Source organism: Heterocephalus glaber, unplaced genomic scaffold (genome assembly GCF_053883595.1).
Source record: "Heterocephalus glaber isolate CG9 unplaced genomic scaffold, H.glaber_assembly_v1.0 deba00001569, whole genome shotgun sequence".
In the NCBI taxonomy this organism is placed as follows: domain Eukaryota; kingdom Metazoa; phylum Chordata; class Mammalia; order Rodentia; family Bathyergidae; genus Heterocephalus; species Heterocephalus glaber.
The window spans coordinates 3267580-3286506 of record NW_028258354.1 but is presented as its reverse complement, the minus strand read 5'-3'; the positions used below and the strand labels follow the sequence as shown (position 1 = coordinate 3286506).

At 38.9% G+C, this 18927-nt stretch overlaps 1 protein-coding gene and 1 non-coding gene across 19 annotated transcripts in view; one reads left to right on the top strand and one right to left on the bottom strand.

The window, feature by feature from the left end:
- The window catches only part of R3hdm2 (R3H domain containing 2), a 171103-nt gene that overhangs the window by 65811 nt on the left and 86365 nt on the right, over positions 1–18927 (top strand). The window contains exon 1 of one of the 18 annotated variants that reach the window (XM_021241511.2): positions 18503–18657. The exons of the other annotated variants lie outside the window; for them this stretch is intronic. The gene's annotated coding sequence lies outside the window, so the exon portion shown is untranslated. Of the gene's footprint in view, positions 1–18502; positions 18658–18927 lie in introns of those variants that run through there. 18 annotated transcript variants of the gene reach the window in all.
- LOC147823713 (small Cajal body-specific RNA 20) lies at positions 7556–7683 on the bottom strand. Its single transcript, XR_015443422.1, has one exon.

Here is an 18927-nt window from a genome sequence, read left to right as displayed (position 1 = left end):
ACCAAAAAAACAAAAACAATCTTCAGCAGCCAACAGTGTAAAATTTATATTTGATACACAGGCAGATTTTCATGCATACAAAGAAGCAGAGAAAACAGTTTATGAGAAAAAACAGATCAATAAAAATAGACTCAGAAGTGACAGGATAATAGAATTAATAAACAAGGACATTATAACAATTACAGCTATCCCATATGTTCAGGAAGATGGAGGATGTTGTTAAGTAGAGATGTGGAAGATAAAAAAATGAACAAAACCAAGCTTCTAGACATGCTTGTCAGAGATGAAAAATACAGTGACCGGGATTTATTGCAGATAGCATTGCAGAACAAAAGATTCGTGAACTTAACATTGCAAAAGAAACTCACCAAAACAAAAAACTGAAAAAAATAATGAACAGAGTGTCAGTGAGTAGCAAAATATCATGTAGTCTATGTATATGTGTAAATGGATTCTCAGGACTCCTGGGGATGGGGGAGAGAAAAAATATTTGAAGCAATAATGGCTGAAATTTTTCTGAATTTAATGAAAACTGTATACCCATAAATTTAAAGAAAAATCATTTAAGCTTTTCTTGAAATCACTGAAGCAGTTTAGTTACAATGTATCTTGGTAGCTCTATGATTTTTCTCTTTTGGGTTCTCTGAGCTGTTTGGATCTGTGGGAACCCCAAACAGAAAAATCACACAGAGAGGTATACCTGCACATCTTAATCAGCTTGCTTAAAACTACTGTTAAAGAGAAATTCTTTAAAACATAGGGGCGGGCCAGGGATTTAGCTCAGTGGTTTCGCCGCCTGCTGCGCAAGCGCAAAGACCTGAGTTTGATCTCCGTTACCAAAATAAAATAAAATGAAATGAAATGATAAAATAAAATAAAATAAAATATGGGAATGGGCCGGGGATTTAGCTCAGTGGTTTCGCCGCCAGCTGCGCAAGCGCAAGGACCCGAGTTCGATCTCCGGTACGAAAAAAATATATAGGGGGAAAAGCACTATATAGAGAAAAACCAAGGTGTTAATGGGCTGAATTGTGCCCCCCTTAAATTTATGCATTAAAGCCCTAGGCGCCAGTACTTCAGAGTATGACTATATTTAGAGATAGAGTTATAATGAGGTGGTTACCGCGGGCCTTAATCCAGTGTGTCTGATGTTCTTATTTAAAAAATGAGATTTAGTTACCTAGATGCACACTAGGAATATGATTATACATGAGGAAAGACTGTATGAGAACACAAGAAGCATCCTTTTTGGGGAGGGGGGGGGCTGGGGATTGAACTCAGGACATTGCGCTTGCAAGGCAGGTGTGGCGCCACTGAGCTAAATCCCCGGCCCAAGAAGCATCCATTTTGAAGGCAAGGACAGAGATGTTAAGAGCCAAGTCTGCTAATCTTGGACTCACAGCCTCCCCATCTGTGAGGAAATAAATTTTTTATTGTTTAAGCTACCTAGTGTATGTTACTTTGCAGCCTAGCAAACTAATCTACAAAGTAAGAATTACAACATACTTGTCATTAGAATCATTGTATGTCAGAAGATACTAGAGTGATAATATTAAAAAATACCAGTTAAAACGACCTGTCAACCAAAAATTCCACATGTGGTGAAAACACCTTTCTTTCTTTCCTCTCTTTCTTTTTCCCTCCCTCCCTCCTTCCCTTCTTTCTTTTTCTTTCTTTCTTTCATTCTTTCCTTCTTTCCTTCCTTCTTTCTTTCTTTCTTTCTTTCCATCCTTCCTTCTTCCCTCCCTCCCTCCCACTTCTCCTCTCCTCCCTCCCACTTCTCTCCTCCCCTCCCCTCCCCTCCCCTCCCCCTTTTTCTTTTCTTGTTTTGGTATGTAGTCCAGGCTGGCCTCTAACTCTCAGTAGTCCTCCTGCCTCAGCCTCACAAGTGCTGGGATTACAGGTGTGTACCACCATGACCAGAGAAAACATCTCTGAAAAATTGAAAAGGAAACTGCTCGGAATGGAAAACCTCTAGAGTCAGAAAGTACATTAGTAGTTGTTCAGGACTGAGAATTGGGAGAAAATGAGAAGTTGTTACTAATGAGTATGAAGTTTCTTTTTGGAATGATGAAAATTTCCCAAAATTGATTTTAGAGGTGGAGTTACAACTCTGGATATTCCCAAAGCCATTGAATTGTATACTTTAAGTTGGTAAATTGTATTGTATATGAATTTTATTAAAAATGTAGATTAAAAATAAAACCTTTAAGAAATGTATGAAGGCCAGGGATTTAACTCAGTGGTGCCACCACCTGCCTCGAAAGCACAAGGTCCTGAGTTCAATCCCCAGCACCAAAAAAATTTTTTAAAAAATAAAAAATAGGGCCGGGGATTTAGCTCAGTGGTTTCACTGCCTGCTGCAAAAGCACACGACCCGAGTTCAATCCCTGGTACCAAAAAAGCAAACAAACAAACAATATGAGCTGATAGAATTTATCACCATCAGACTACCACTACCAGAAATGTTGAAGATAAGAGAAAACTAAACCAGATGGAAGTTTAAATCTACATAAAAGATGGTGCATACCTGTAATTCCAGCACTCAAGAGGGTGAGGCAGGAGGATCACTGAGTTCGAGGCTAGCCTGAACTACATAGCAAGACCCTGTCTCAGATAGCTAGCTAGCTAGATTTCTGCTGTATTAAGCTGGGCATGGTGCCACATGGAGGTGGCAGAGGCAAGAGGATATCTGAATCAGAGGCTAGTGACATAGTGAGCTCAAGGCCAACCTAAACTACATAGTGAGACCCTGTCTCTAAAAAAACCAGGAAAAAAAAAAAAAAGAAACTAAAAAAGAAGAGCAAGCTAAATTTAAACAAAGCAGAAGGAAGGAAATTGAAAAGACCAGAGCAAAGGGCAATGTGCAAAAAAGCAAAAACAAAAAACATTGAAATCAAAAGCTGCTTACCAAAAAAAAAGATTGATAAACCTGTAGCCAGATCTCCTAGGAAAGGAAAAGAGAAGATACATATTACCACAATCAGGTATAAAAGAGTGAATATCACTAACAATTGTTTTATGGTGAAAAAAATGTATTTTGAATTAGCCAGCTGATTTAGTTTAGGTGGTCTCAATTTTGCGGAACTTCCAAAGCATCATAGTCAGGAAGCAGTCAAATATATGCCTTCTTCTCTGCCTCAGGTCTGATCAGGGTATTGACCTTGGCCACATCAGTGTCGTAGAGCTTCTTCACAGCTTATTTGCTTGTTGGCCCTGACATCCACAATGAACACAAGTATGTTGTTCTCTGTCTTCTTCATGGTTGACTCCATGGTCAGGGAGAACTTGATGATGGCATAGTAGTGGTCAAGCTTGTTTCTCCTGGGGGTGCTCTTCTAAGGATATTTGGACTGCCTGCCTCTGGAGGCACAGTGTCTTGGGATGGTGGAAGGTAGGTGACGTACGAATCTTTTTGTGGTGTGGATGCCTCTCAGCACTGCATTCAAAGCTTTTGCTTTGGCAGAGGCAGGAGCTTCTTTACCTTTTGCGCCATCTTCTCTCTCTTATTTTTGGTACCTAGGATCAAACTTGAGACCTTGCACTTTCAAGGCAGGTGGAACCACTGAGCTAAATCCCTGGCCCCCTCTCTCTCTCTCTCTCTTTTTTTTTTGAGACAGTGTCTCACTATGTAGCCCAGGTTGGCCTTGAATTCACAGCAATCCTCCTGCCTCAGCCTCCTGAGTGCTGGGATTATAGGTGTGTGCCACCACACCTGGCTACTGACAGTTCTTTAGGGATTATAACATAGTAGTGGAATACCATGAACAATCAATCCTATGCCGATAAATTTGACAATTTCTGTTAAAGGAACAATTTTTTCCCCCAGTGTTGGGGATCAGACCCAGGGTCTTGCATATGCTAGTGCTCTACTATTGAGCTACTTCTTTAGCCCTAAAGCGACATTTTTTTGAAAGATGCAAAGTGCTAAAGTTTAATCAGTTGGTAAGGTGAAACAAAATGACATTTGTCTGGAAGCACAAAAGATCTAGACTAGACAAAATGAAACAGCCCGAATAGGCCCATAGTATCTGTTAGAGAAATTGTAATTTAAACACTTTCCCCAAGGCTCCAATGGCTTTACTGCTGCAGTCTACCAACAATTTAAGGAAGAAATAACATTTCTACAAAACCTGTGAAGAACATGAGAGAGACCACTTCCCACCCATTTTATGAGCCCAAACTTACAATGATTACAAATCAAAGACAAAACCATAGACCAAGAGTTCTGATAGGGCTGGGGATTTAGCGCAGTGGCACCATGCCTGCCTCACAAGTGCAAGGTCCTGAGTTTGATCCCTGGTACTGGAAAAAAAAAAAAATTCTGATGAACACAGATATAGAAATCCTGACAGACTTTTCATAAAGTAAAGCCAGTGAAATATAAAAAGGACAAGGAGGTTTTACACCAGGAATTTGAGGTTGGTTTAACATTCAGAATTCAACTAATGTAATTCACTATTAACATTAAAAAAAGAAAATATCCCAATAGAAGCAGAACAAGTATTGAATAAAATTCAACTTCCATTCATGTTTAATACTCTGAACAAAATAGAAGGAAACTTCTTTAGTCTGATCGAGGGCATTTAGGAGAACCTGTAGCCAGTGTCATACTTAATGGTGAAATACTGAATTCTTTGCCCCTAAGAATAAGAAAGAGATGTGGAATTTGCTCTCATCATTTCTTTTTAAAATGATACTGACAGTTCTGGTCCAAGTAGAAGGAGGGCCAGTAAAAGCATGTGATTGAAAAGGAGACGGTTTTTCCACTACAGAGACTAGCATCATATGTCTAGAAATTATAAGAGATCTATAAAGCTGGAAAAAATTAAGCTTAGGAAGGTTGCAAGGTACAAAGTCAATTTGTAAAACTGAATCCTATGTTTATATACTAGCAAGAGCGTCTGAAATTGAAATTGATCAAACTTACCATGTACAAATAACAAACATATGAAGTAACTAGTGTTAAAGTTGACACATGCAGTGCCATTGCTTTGTGGATCAAAACGTTGCTTTTGGATTAGAAGATCTGATATTAAGAGTTTGTTTCTTCCCAGATTGAGGCTTAGATTAAACAGTCCCAACCAGTTAACATTTACCTGGAATCATGAAGGGTTTAAACTAGACAAAACAAATTCAAAGATAAAGATTAAAGTTGAAAGACTTGCTGGGTGAGGTGGCACATGCCTGTAATCCCAGCCCTTGGGAGGGGAGGTTGAGGCAGGAGGACCACAAGTTCAGGGCCCGCCTGAACTACATAGGGAGACCTTGTCTCAAAAAAAAAAACGTAAAAAAAAAAAGTTGGAGGATTTAAACTACCTAGTTGTAAGATTTATATCAAGTTTAGGTAATTAAGATGGGATATTGGGGGCCGGGGATTTAGCTCAGTGGTTCCGCTTCCTGCCCAGTAAACGCAAGGACCCAAGTTTGATCCTCGGTGCCAAAAAAAAGAGAAAAAGAAAACCAAATTTGATTCCTTGTACCCGCCCCCCCAAAAGATGGGATATTGGTATAAAAATAAACATGGGTCAGTGGGAGGAAATAAGGAGTCCAGAAATAGAACCACATATGTATGTCTAATTGATTTTTGACAAAGAGTTACTAAGGCATTTCAATGGGAAAAAGATAACATTTTAAGACGTTATCTTGGCTCTGGATGTAGCTCAGTGGTGGAGTCCTTGCATAGCATACATAAGTCTCTGGGGTTTGATCCCCAGTATCACACAAAACAAACAAAAAACCCTAAAACTTTAAAAAGAAGTGATCTTTATATAATTGGATAACAATAGTGAGATAAGGCCGGGGATTTAGCTCAGTTGTTTGCTGCCTGCTTTGCAAACTCAAGGACCCGAGTTTGATCCCCAGTACCCCCCAAAAAACCAAAAAAACAATAGTGAGATAAAACTGCAAACTTCCTACGCATCAAAAAATTAACCCCAAATGGATCACTTTTCAGAACATTATTGAGAAAATGAAAAATAAAGCCATAGCCTGTCAGAAATGTTTTAGAAAATATTAGTATGAAACACTACATTAGAACCTAGTATTTTTGGGGGGTGTTTACTGGGGATCAAACTCACAACCTTGTGCTTGTGAGGCAGGCTCGGTGCCACTGACCTAAATCCCTGGCCCTAGAACCTAGTATTTTGTAAAATATTATGGCACTAATTAAAAAATATTTTTAAGGGGCCGGGGATTTAGCTCAGTGGTTTCGCCGCTTGCTGTGCAAGCACAAGGATCCGAGTTTGATCCCCAGCACCAAAAAAAAAAAAAAAAAAAAAAAAAAATTTTAAAAGGAAGGTATTCATATGTAGAATATATGAAGAACCTTTATAATTCATCAATGTGAAAAGAACTCAATTAAAGAAAGGATAAGATGTAAACAATTTGCCAAATAAGATAGGGTTGGCAAATAAGCACATGAGAGGATATTCAATGTTAGTCATTAGAGAAACAAACTAAAACTAGAAGGAGATGTCCCTGCAGAACTAGTGGTCTTTTAAAAAGTGTAACTAGGGGCCGGGAATTTAGCTCAGTGGTTTCACCACCTGCTGCGCAAGCGTAAGGACCCGAGTTCGATCCCCGGTACCAAAAAAAAAAAAAAAAGAGTAACTATACCAAATGTTTTTTTCACAGAAAGTGGTTTATTGCTTTGGTTTTAGAATAAAATAAACTCTTGGAAACTTTCTTAGAAAAAATATTCTTATAACTTCTTTTTTTTTTCTTTTTTGGTACTGGGGATCGAACTCAGGACCTTTTGCTTGCAAGGCAGGCAGCGAAACCACTGAGCTAAATCCCTGGCCCAGCCTTTTGGGTTTTGTTTTTGTTTTTGTTTTGTTGTGTGTGTGTGTGTGTGTGTGTGTGTGTTTTGGGGTGTTTGGTACCAGAGATCGAATTCAGGTCCTTGCACTTGTGGGGCAGGTGGCGGAACCACTGAGCTAAATCCCCAGCCCTTGTAGAACCCTTCTAAAATATTGTTGTCAATCAATCCAGAAAACCTGGCGGAGGCAGACGCTGGGCTCAGAAATGGGTCCTGCACTGGCAGCCTCTGTATTGGATGTTGTGCTGGACTTCTTGCCCTGTTGCCTGTGGCACTCTTTCTTCCCAGCACCCATTCTCTGCTCTCCTTCACCATGCTCCGCCGTGCCTACGGAACCCTGTGTCATGACAAGGCAGCGATGACAGGGTGGCCACCCAGGTGGTGACCCCTTAATCCCCACAGGGGGAACGGTGAGCTTCCTTCCGAGATGAATGGTTACAGATGGCCCTTCTTTCCAGTGCTCCACCTTCCCTTCCACGCCAGTCACCTTTCTGGTCATCCCATTCCTGTAATATGCACTGGGGCCAGGGGAGCCAGTATCCAGTATAGCAGGAGAACAGTGGTATGCAGCCCCTCGCTCACATCAGGTCCTGTGTGCACATGTCCTACCTGTGGCGGTGCCTACTGTGGGGCAAACTAGGCTAGGAGCAGGGCCCAAGGAGGCAGAGGCCCCATGTAGGGCCCTGGTGCAGCTTGGGCTTGGCGTGCCTGCTATAGTCGTAGTTCTCATCTACCACCTGTCTGAGGCAAGAAAACAGGGCTGCCTTCTAGTGGCAACTCTAAAGATGCTCCAGGGCTGATCTCCGCCTTCAGCCCTGGCTGAGGAGCAGTGGGATCCCCAGCAGCCCAATGGGGAAGAGGCCCTAACTATACCAAACATTGATGAAGATGTGGAGCAGTTGGAATTCTTCATATAAAATGGTGCAACCATTTTGAAATAATTTAAAAAAAAATAATTACTAAGCTTATACTTAATGTATTCACCTCCTTAAATATTTATCTAAGAAATGAATTCATACATTCCCATCAGTATTTCCATGTGAATATTTATATCAGCTCATTTATAATGGTTGAAAATTGGAACCAAGCTAGATAAATCCTTAACAGGTAAGTGGATAAATAAATTGTGACTTATCTGTACAATGATGTATTACTCAACAATAAAAATGAACAATTTATTGCCCCAACAGTGCATGGTATGCTAAAATTGGTTGGTTATGACATGGTATTTTCTTGTTTTAATTTGTATTTTGCTAATTACTAGTGGAAGATGAATTTTTATTATTAACCATTTTAGAGTCTCTACAATCTCTTCTGAGTTTTCTACTTAGTAATTTGTCATTTGGGAGGGGCTTATAATTCTTTGTATATGCTATAACTGTGGAGCAGAAGGTTTTGTTTAATTTTAAAGTTCACATTTAAGCCTTCATTTACTAAACATGGAAAAACCTAAAAATTCTCCTTTGCTTATTTTCTTTGTCATTGTCACATGTTAGTTCATGTAGTTCAGTAAGTCTGTTTTAAAAATATTTGGTTACATAATCAATCAATGGTTATTAAAGACATTTTTTTAAATGCCAGTGAATAAAAATATATAAGCAGAGGGCCAGGAATGTAGCTCAGCAGTGCAGCATCTGCCTGGCAAGTGCAAGTCCCTGAGTTCGATTCCAAGTACCCCCACCCCAAAAAATTATGTGTGTGTGTGTGGTGTGTGTGTGTGTGTGTGTAGAAAATATCAACTATGATCTCACTAAGAGACAGAAATTTAACATCTTTCTTATGTTTCAAAATTCATTATCTCTAGTAAATGGTCCTGGGAAAATTGGGTAGCTACATGCAGAAGATTGAGTCTAGACCCATATAGCTCACCATGTACTAAACTAAAATCAAAATTGATCAGAGATCTAAATGTTAAACAATCTGCTGGAAGATAAAATAGGTAAAACTCTTAAAGACAGGCTAGGCAAGCACTTTCTGAACAGCACCCCAATGACAAATAATACTGAGAATCAACAAATGGGATCATATCAAATTAAAAAGCTTCTGCACATAAGGTTGGGGATGGAACTCAATAGTGCTGCACCTGCCTCAAAAGTGCAAGGTCCTGAGTTTGATCCCCAGTACCGGCGTCGGGGGGGATTTCTGCACACAAAGCAAACAGCTAATAAAGTAGTGAAGAGACAACCTACAGAATGGGGAAAAATTTTTTGCCAGCTATTCCTCAGACAGAGGAGTAACATCTAAAATACAAAATCTGCCAAAATAATGTATATATTTAGCAGTTTGCCATACTAATAAATGTCTGGAAGCAAATGACCTCCACTTTGAGCACCTCTTGTAATTGTAGAGGCCAAAGGCAATTTGTATTAATCTCATGATGTCTCAATAAATTTAGTATTAAAATATTTATACAAGTTTTTCTTTTCCTGATATATAATTTTTTGGGGGCGAACTCTGTGTCTAAAGAAACTAGCCGGGTATGGTGGCACACACCTGTAATCCCATTACTTGGGTGGCTGAGGCAGGAAGATTGCTGCAAGTTTGAGATCAGCCTGGGCTACATAGTGAGTTCAAGACCAACCTTAACTACATGGCAAGACCCTGTCTCACACACATACATATATACGTATATATGTATATATGTATATATATGTATGTATGTATATATGTATATGTATGTATGTATGTATACATATATATGTATGTATATATATGGAACTAAAAAAAATCAGACCTCCCCACCAAATAAAAGACCCAGTCAAAAAAAAGGAAAACCAAAATGAATAGACATTTCTCAGAAGTACAAATGGTCAATAAATACATTAAAAATGTTCAGCATCGCTGACCTTTAGAGAAATCCAAGTTAAAACAGCACTGAAATACCATCTTACTCCAGAAAGAGTGGATATTATTTTTAAAAATGGATATTAGGAAAAAATCAAATAACAACATGAGAATGAGGGGAAAAAAGAGCTATTCTGCGTTGCTGGTGGGAATCTAAACTAGAATAGCCACTATGGAAATCAGTGGGGAGATTCCTCAAAAAACTAAAAATAGAAAAATTCCATTTGACCCAGCTATTCCCTTTCTAGGTATCTTCCTAAAGAGTTAAAGTCATTGTATTACAGGGATACATTGAATACACATGTTGATAGCAGCGTGATTCATAACTAAATCTTGGAAATGGCCTCTATGCCCATCAGCAGATGAATGGATAAAGAAAATGTATTTCTACACAATGAACTACTCTGCCATAAAGAAAGATAAACTTGAGACATTCATAGGTAAATGGATACAATTTGAGACTAATATTAATTGAAATAAGTCAGGCACACAAGCTTAAATATGATTTCTCTTATATGAGAAACTACATATTACATATATGTATAGAGAGAGTGAGCATGAGTGAGCAAAATAGAAGATAAATAGAAAATAGGGAGACCTTTTGCAAATGGATGGGAAGGGATGGAGAGAGGGGAGGGAAAGGGAAAAGAAAAAGAACTGAGGAAAAAAAATGAAAGAGCTTTTGCAAATGGGAAGGGGACCAAGAGTTGGAAGGAACAGGGAGGGGAGGGAGGTCAAGGACCAAAAATAATATGTTAAGTACATGTGCCAACTGTCCTTAATAAATGTAATCATTATGCAGTGCAGCTCTTGTTACCATTGCTGCCTTGTGTATGCCATGTTGTTTCTGCTCTGCCATCCTTGTTTGTCGACTCTTCCTTGGAGTTGGCTGATTATGGACTGAAACCTCTACAAACTGTAAGCCAAATAAACCCCTTCTCCTTTAAAAAAAAAATCATTATGTAGTGCAAACATGTACTAGTAAAATATATAACAAACCTGTTTCAACTAATACAGCAAGGAATACATTTTATAATGCATCCTGGATATATATATATATATCTATATATAGTGAAGTATATAAATAAAACAAAAGCCTTATAAAAAATTTATTCTTTATAAATGTAGTTAAACCGTAATGTGATGTAGTTTTGCATATTCATTTGTTTCTAGATTATCATAATTCTCCCCTGTCATTAAAGAATTTATAAAAATGAGAATGACTTTATGTCATTCATATGAATGTGCCATCATTTATTATTGTTTATTATTTATCTCATTTCCAAATTTTTGTCTGCCACGGCCCGTGTGGCTGAAGGGTCCATGGAGTGAGAAGCAACTGGGGGAGATTAAGAAAAGAAAAGGAGGGCCTGGAGGGCTGGGAATTTAGCTCAGTGGTTTCATTGCCTGCCTTGCAAGTGCAAGGACCCGAGTTCGATCCCTGATACAAAAAAACAAAAAACAAAACAAAAAAAACCAAAAAAGAGGGGCCGAGGATTTAGTTCAGTGGTTTTGCCACCTGCTGGGCAAGCGCAAGGACCCGAGTTTGATCCCCGGTACCAAAAAAAAAAAAAAGAAAAGAAAAAGAGGGCCAAGGATTTAGCTCAGTGGTTCTGCTGCCTGCTTCACAAGTGCAAGATCGGGAGTTCAATCCCTGGTACCAAAAAAAAAAAAAGAAGAAAAGAAAAAGACAATGAGAAAGAGATAAAGCTGATAAAGCTGAGGCTAGGTGAAAACCCCTTGTCCTGATGGGACAAAAGAGCTGGCTGGCATCCTCAGCACCTTTGTAGTGTAGAGATAAGGGAAACACAGGGTGAGGTCAAGGGGGATGCCTGTGATTGAAACAGGGAGAGCTGCTAGGGTTTGCAGGAGATTATGCCTGATGGTTCTCTGGCGAATGGGCGGGAAGGAAGATAGGCCTCTTCTCAGCCAGGCCTTGCTCCACCATGCCCTCTTGTCCCGTGTTCTCCTGCAGGTCCCTGCCTTGTTCTCGGGAGGAAGAATTGAGATGCTTGTTCCTTGTTCCACTCTGGGACCTGCCTCATCCATGGGAGGAGGTGTTGGGTCTGGCCATAATGATCTACAGGGCAGCACTCCAAGCATTTGTCTATTATAAAGCTTGTGTGAACATTTTAGTATACAATTATTTTGTATATTTTTGGTTATTGGATAATAGGATTTCAATAAAAAGTGTTTAAAGTGGTTATAATAGTGCATATATTCTAGAAAGTACTTGAAAAGGTTTTGGCAAATGCAGCTTGCTTTTATCATGTTACGTGTCCACCAGGTCTTTCCATATTGCATACAGATTTAGTAAATGATTCTTACTCAGTGTGTGTGGTGCTAAGAATATTGGAATAGCAAATGATTCTTAAAGAGTCATCAGAATTCTTCCTGGTGTGGTGGCTCATGCATTTGGGGAGGCCGAAGCAGGAGGATTGCTGCAAGTTCAAGGCTAGTCTGGGTTATACAATATAGTGAGACTCTGTCTCCAAAAAAAAAAAAAATCAGTATTCAAATACATTGCAATTTGTGCCTTCTTATAAAAACATCCTCTGGATTCCCTCCTTGTTCCATAACCACCTTTTCTTTACATCAGAATTATTTGAAGCTGGGTATGATGGTGCACCCCTGTAATTCCAGGACTGAGTAGGAGGCAGGAGGATTGCTGTGAGTTTGAAGCCAGCCTGGGCTACTTAGTCCCTGTCTTAAAACAAACAAAAAAATCAAGTATTTTTCACCCACAATTGGTTGAATTTTCATATGTGGAGCCTCCTCCCCTCTCTTGGAAGGACCAAATGTAATCAGTTGAAAGTTTTCATCTTATCTGATCTATCAGTGCTTAAAACAGTTTGTCTTCTCCTTGAAATGCTTTTTCATTTGGTTCCCAAAACACACTTTTTCCCCCCCACTGGCCATTTATTGTCAGTCTCTTTTGTTGTTTCTCTTGACCTCCCCTCCTTCTTTGAATTGAAAAAATGTAAACATATGAAAAAAATAGGATATTATAATTAACCTCTCAGTCACCCTTCAGCAGTCAACATTCTGTTATTCTTGTTTATAACTGTGTATTGCTTACTCTACTCATTTTCCTTTATTTGAGACAGGGCCTCACTACGTAGTTCAGGCTAGCCTTGAAGTCACTGTGTATCCCAGGCTGGCCTCGAATTTGCAGCAATCCTCCTGCCTCAGCCTCCCAGTCTTCCTGCCTCAGCCTCCTGAGTCCTGGGATTACAGATGTATGCCATCATGCCCGGCTTCCTTTTTCTTTTAAAAGACTTTTTGAGTATAATTTTTTTGTTTTGTTTTGGTTTAGTTTGGTTTGTTTTTTTCCCCCTGGTACAGGATCAAACTCAGGACCTTGTACTTGCCAGGCAGGTACGGCACCACTGAGCTACATCCCCAGCCCTTGAGTCTAATTTATACAGAGTAATGATTATGCATTTTAAATGAACTATTCTCATATTTAAAAAATTTTTTTGCAGTGCTGAGGATTGAAGGGCCTCACACAAATTTAGTAAGTATTCTGTTACTTAGCTGCATTCCCAGTCCACAGTAGCTAATTTATTTGACCAGATTACAGTCTTGTAACCACGAACACAATCCAGATACAAAATATTTTCATCACCTTAAATAGTTCTCTTTTGCCACTGATAGTCCTTTCCCCTCATTCAAAGACCCTTGCAACCATTGATATACCTAATGTGTGTATAAATTTGCCTTTTTCATGTAAATAGAATCTGAAGTATGTAACATTTTTAGACTGGTTTCTTTGACTCAGCATAATGTCTTTGAGATTCATCTAAATTGTTGACTATATTAGTAGTTAATTTTTTTATTACTGAGTAGAATTCCTTGTATATCAGTTTATCTATTGGTTCACTAGAAGATATTTATGCCACCAACACAATTATAAATAGAGGAATTGTAAACATTCTTATACAAGTTTTGTGTGAAAACAATTTTTATTTACCTAGGGCAGTGATGGTGAACTTATTAGAGCTTTCAGTGATAAAACAAACATTGCAACACAAAGCTGTAGGTTCACCACCACTGACCTAGGGTGACCAGCTGGGAGTAGAATTTTCGGGTTGTATAGTAAATGTATTACTGATGTTGCAAGAACTAAATGTTATCTAGAGTGGCCATACCAAAATATGAGTGTTCTAGTTCCTATCTTCACTAGGATTGTCAGTATTTTATATTTAAGTCTTGCTCCCAATTTTAAATTGGCTTGTTTTCTTACTGTTGAGTCCGGTACTAGGAACTGAACTCAGGGCCTTGTGCTTGCCAGGCAGGTGCAGCACTACTGAGCTACATCCCCGGCCCTAAGGTCCGCCTGCCCCCCCCCCCCCCCAGGGATCGAACTCAGGATGTTGCTCTTGCCAGGCAGGCGCAGTGCCACTGAACTAAATCCCCAGCCCTAGTTTTTGTTTTTCTGAAACAAGGTCTCACTATGTAGTTCAGGTGGCCTTGAGTTTACTGTGTAGCTGAGGCTACCCTGGAACTCTCAGTGGTCCTCCTGCCTCAGCCTCAAAAGTGCTGGAATTACAGGTGTGTGCCACCCCACCTGGATTTTTCTTTGCTAGGGATCAAACTCAGGACCTTGCACATGGTAGTCAAGTACTCTACCACTGAGCTACATTCCCTCCTCCCTACCCCTCTTTTACAAATGAGTTGTGCTTTGGTATCTTCTTTGCCCAGTCTCAGGTCACAAAGATTTACTCTTTGCTGGTGTAAGGGCTTAATGCCTGTACTCCCAGCTATTTTGGGAGTCCGAAGCAGAAGAATTATGAGTTCAAGGCCAGCCTGGGCAATTTAGCAAAACTGTCTGAAAATAAATTTTTTAATTTTTATTTATTTATTTATTTTTGGGTACCTGAGATTGAACTTGGGTCCTTGTGTTTGTGAGGCAGACGGTGGATGAAAATAAAATTTTTAAAAAGAATAAATCAGTGGCAGCATGCCTGCCTGGCAAGCGCAAGGTCCTGAGTTTGATTTCTGGTACCAAAAAAAAGAATTAGAGATATGGTTTAGTGGTAGAGGGCTTGCCTAGCGTGCGTGAGGCCAATCTCTAATACTGCAAAAAGCTAGGGATTTAGCTCAGTGGTTCCGGTGCCTGCCTCTCCTCCAATACTACAAAAAAATGTTATTTCTCTGTTTACTTTTAAACATTTTATAGTTTTACACTTACTAGTGATCCATTTTAAACTTAAATTTTATATAAGGTTTAGATCAAGATTCTTTTGTTTGTTTAAATAGATGATCAGCAGTCTGTATACCATTTGTTGAAAAAACTCTCCTTTTCCATTAAGTTGCCTTTGTACCCTTGTAAAAAAAAATTGGTAGTGTATTATTGTGGGTCTATTCCTGGATTCTGTTTTTCTATGCCATTGACCTCTGTGTCTTTTCCTTCACTAATTCTTTACTGTCTTGATTATTCTTTTCTTTCTTTCTTTTTTTTTAACTGGGAATCACATATTTACCATTTATGTTTTTCTTCATTTATTTCTGGTGCTCCAAGTTTTGATGTATTCCCCCGACACCACCACTATTACTCCTGTTGGGATTGAACCCAGGGCCTCAAGCATGCTAGGAAAATACTCTCCACTGAGCTACATCGCCAGCCCCATTTCCTTTCTTTTTGAATAAATTTCTTTGACCATTCTTTTAGAGCAGATCTGCTATAAAGAATTCTCTTAGTGGACCAGGGATTTAGCTCAGTGGTTTCGCCACCTGCTGCGCAAGCACAAGGACCCGAGTTCGATTCCCGGTACCAAAATATATATATATATATAAGAATTCTCTTAGTCTTCCTTCATTTGAGGATGTCCTTATTTCATTATCACAAAATAACATTTTCTCTGGTTATAGAATTCTACATTTTAACAACTTTAAAATGATATTCTATTTTCTTCAAGTCTTTGTAGTTTCTGATGAGAAAAATGAAGCCATTTAAATCATTGTTCTGTTAATAACTAGTACATCATTTTTCTCTGATTGCTTTCTAGTTGTTGTTGTTGTCTTTTAGTTTTTATCTGTTACATTATGATGAAGTCAGAAACAGATTTTGTTGTATTTAGCCTCTTTGGGGACTCTTGAGCCTCTTTTTTTTTTTGTACTGGGGATTGAACCTCGGGACCTTGTGCTTGCAGGGCAAGCACCATAACCACTGAGCTAAATCCCCGGCCCTCTTGAGCCTCTTGAATCTATTGTTTATATCATGTCATCTTTATGAAGTTCTCAGCCATTATTTCTTCAATTGTTTAGCCACGTTTTGTGTGTGTATAACACTATGATTGAACTCAGGATCTTGCATGTGCTAATCAAGTACTCTGTCATTGATCTACACCACTGGCTATATATTTTTTTGTCTGTCTGTTTGTTTTTGAAATGGAGCCTTGTTGTTTGGTCAGGCTGGTCTCTAACTCCTAGGCTTAAGAAATTCTCCTCCCTCAGGCTCCTGACTAGGACTATGTAGTTATGCTTCACCAAGACCAGCTCATCACCACACTCTCTCTTCTTTCCTTCTGGGACTCTAATAGCATGAATGTTAGACGTTTTGGTATTGTCCCATAAGACATTAATGATTTGTTCTTTTTTGTTCTCCCTTAAATTGTTTTTCTCTGTTCAGAGTCAATATTCATTTTGGTATTTCTGTTGTTTTCTCTTCAAATTCGCTAAATGTATTATCATTTATGTTCTGCTGTTGAACCCATCAAGTGAGTATATTTTGGTTGTTACATTTTTCTAGTTCTAGAATTTCTATATATCCTCTTGTTTTGATAAAACATTCTGTCTTTCAATTAGTTTCAAGAGTATTTACCCTAACTTGTTTGAATGTTTTTATAATACCTGCTTTAAGGTCTTTGGCAGCAATTAATTTCAACATCTGTGTCATTTTGATGTTTTACTCTTCATCTCTTTTCTTATGCAAATTGAAATTATCTTGATTCTTCATATGCCAGGTAATTTTAGACTATATACTAGAAATGTAATTAATTATATTATGAGGGTCTGGGTTTTAATTCCCACAGTGAATATTAACTTTTTTTTTTTTTTTTAGCAGAGATTAGACTCAGTTACATTCAACTTGCAAGTTCTGTTTAGCATCCTTTGAGAGATGATTCCAAAGTAATTTCAGGTTTTGGTTGTTTTGTTTGTTTGTTTGTTTGTTTTTTGTACTGGGTGTACCTTTAGTTTTTGAAGTTTGTGCAGTGCTATTTAGGTCTGCCTTGCATGTGCACCACCAAGTAGCTCATCTAGAATTTTGCTAGAATAACCAGTAGCTATTGGCCTTATTGAATCTGTTAGGAGATTTATTGAGCTTTTTCTAGTTGTGAAGAGTTATGAGAACATTTTAACTAGTTGTAAAAATATTACACACAGGGCTGGGGATTTAGCTCAGTGGTTCCACCACCTGCCTCACAAGCGCAAGGTCTCAAGTTCGATCCCCCGGTACCCGCCCCCCCCCCCCGCAAAAAAATTGAAAACAACAAACAAGTACGTCAAAAGCATGTTGTTTATCTGCTTAAAAACCAACCTTTTATCTCACTAAGTGTAAAAGCCAGTTTCCTTTCAGTGTTTGTTTGACTCTTTGGGATCAGCTTTCCGGTGCCCTAATGGCTTCTCACCTCACTCAGGATAAAAGCCAGAGTCCCTTTTTGTTTTTAGTATGGTCCTTAAAGAATGCATTTCTTATTTTAGAGTTTATTGTAGTCTCTGGCCTCCACAGTAACAACTTAAGCACACTAATCCGCATTTGAACGAATGGTTGTGTCTTTGTGCCAGGCTTTATTACTTTCCTCAGGTTGCCTGGGCACTAGCCTTGTGTTATTTTGTGCTGTTGCAGACCTTGCACCACTGGCAGTGTCCATTAATTTCTGTAGCAACAGAGATTATTACTCTTTTTCCTCAAGATTTAGGACCTGAGTCTGGAGGTATAGCTCAATGCTAGAACATTTGTCTAACATAGGCAAGGCCCTGGCTTCAGTCCCTAGCATGAAAAGAAAAGAACAGAACCTGAAGGTCATATTTAAGTTTTGTTATTTCAGAGCTAATACATACTTTCTAGAAATTCTAGAAATATTAACTCTTCTTGTCTTTGAATCATTCATTCATTCATTCTCTGTCTCTCTGTGTGTCCCCGCTCCCCTTCTTTCGATAAAGTGCCTTCCTGATTTCCTTGTTCTCTCATTTTATAGCCAAAGTTTTCTCTCCATCCTTTGGGGGCAAATATGAGAAGAGGAACAGATAGCTACTAGTATTCTGTACTGCCTGCCTTCTGCCCCCAAATGAAAAATGACTTTACTAAAAATAGCTTGCTGGAAAGAAAATTCTCTGTAACTAGGATTTTTTTTTTTATTAACATTTCTAAAGTTGATCCTAGAAGCTTTCATGATAAAAACTGTTTCTCTGGCCTTGATTATTTTGTGGGTAAGACAAAGTCAAGATAAATTTAAGGTTAACTTTTAATCCATTACATATCACCAAATTGTTATTCTTTGCTAAAAAGACACTGTTTTGGCATCTGAACATATGCAACAGAAAGGAGCTGCTGCTGTGTCTTTAAAAGCTATCTTCAGAGCATTGTGGAGGCAGGCATGCCACTAAAGTACTTGAATGAGAAAGAAAAGGAGGTGGGAGGGGATGGTTTGCAGCCCCCCCCACGGTGGGGGGGGAGAGAATGTGAGTGTATGCATGAGTGTGACTGTTGGCAGAACTCTGGGTGACATCTCTCTGAACAGCTGGGCCATGGTCTGCTTCAGAGCTGCTTGTCAGAGCAATTAGCTTGAAGGAGAGGCAGCAGGAAGGATCGGTAGCATTTCATTCAAGGGTTCAGGGAGGGGCAGGTGGGAACTGTGGGAGAAGGGTGAGGTACAGGTTTCCCAGAAGGAATTTTTTTGGCAAAATTCCGGCAGAACAGATCCTTACAATGAGGTCTCCATTAATAATGTGAGCTTGCTGTTGGTGTAAGTGCAGATCCATCTAGGGTGAGTTTTGGATAATTTTCTCTCTTTATATAAAAGTCCTTGAACTTCACAGAGTGGGAGGGAAGAAGCTATAAAAATTAGTATCTTTTCTATCTTGGTTGATTTAACTATGTAACACACATTAGAGAATTCTCAAGTGTTAAATATTGTGAGGGTTTTGTGAATATTTTTGTTTGCTGTTTTTTATCTTCGAAACATTTTTAAAATTAGGTTTGCTCGAACTTTTACTCTATTGAGCTTCTACCTCTTCCATGGCTATTTCAAGCAATG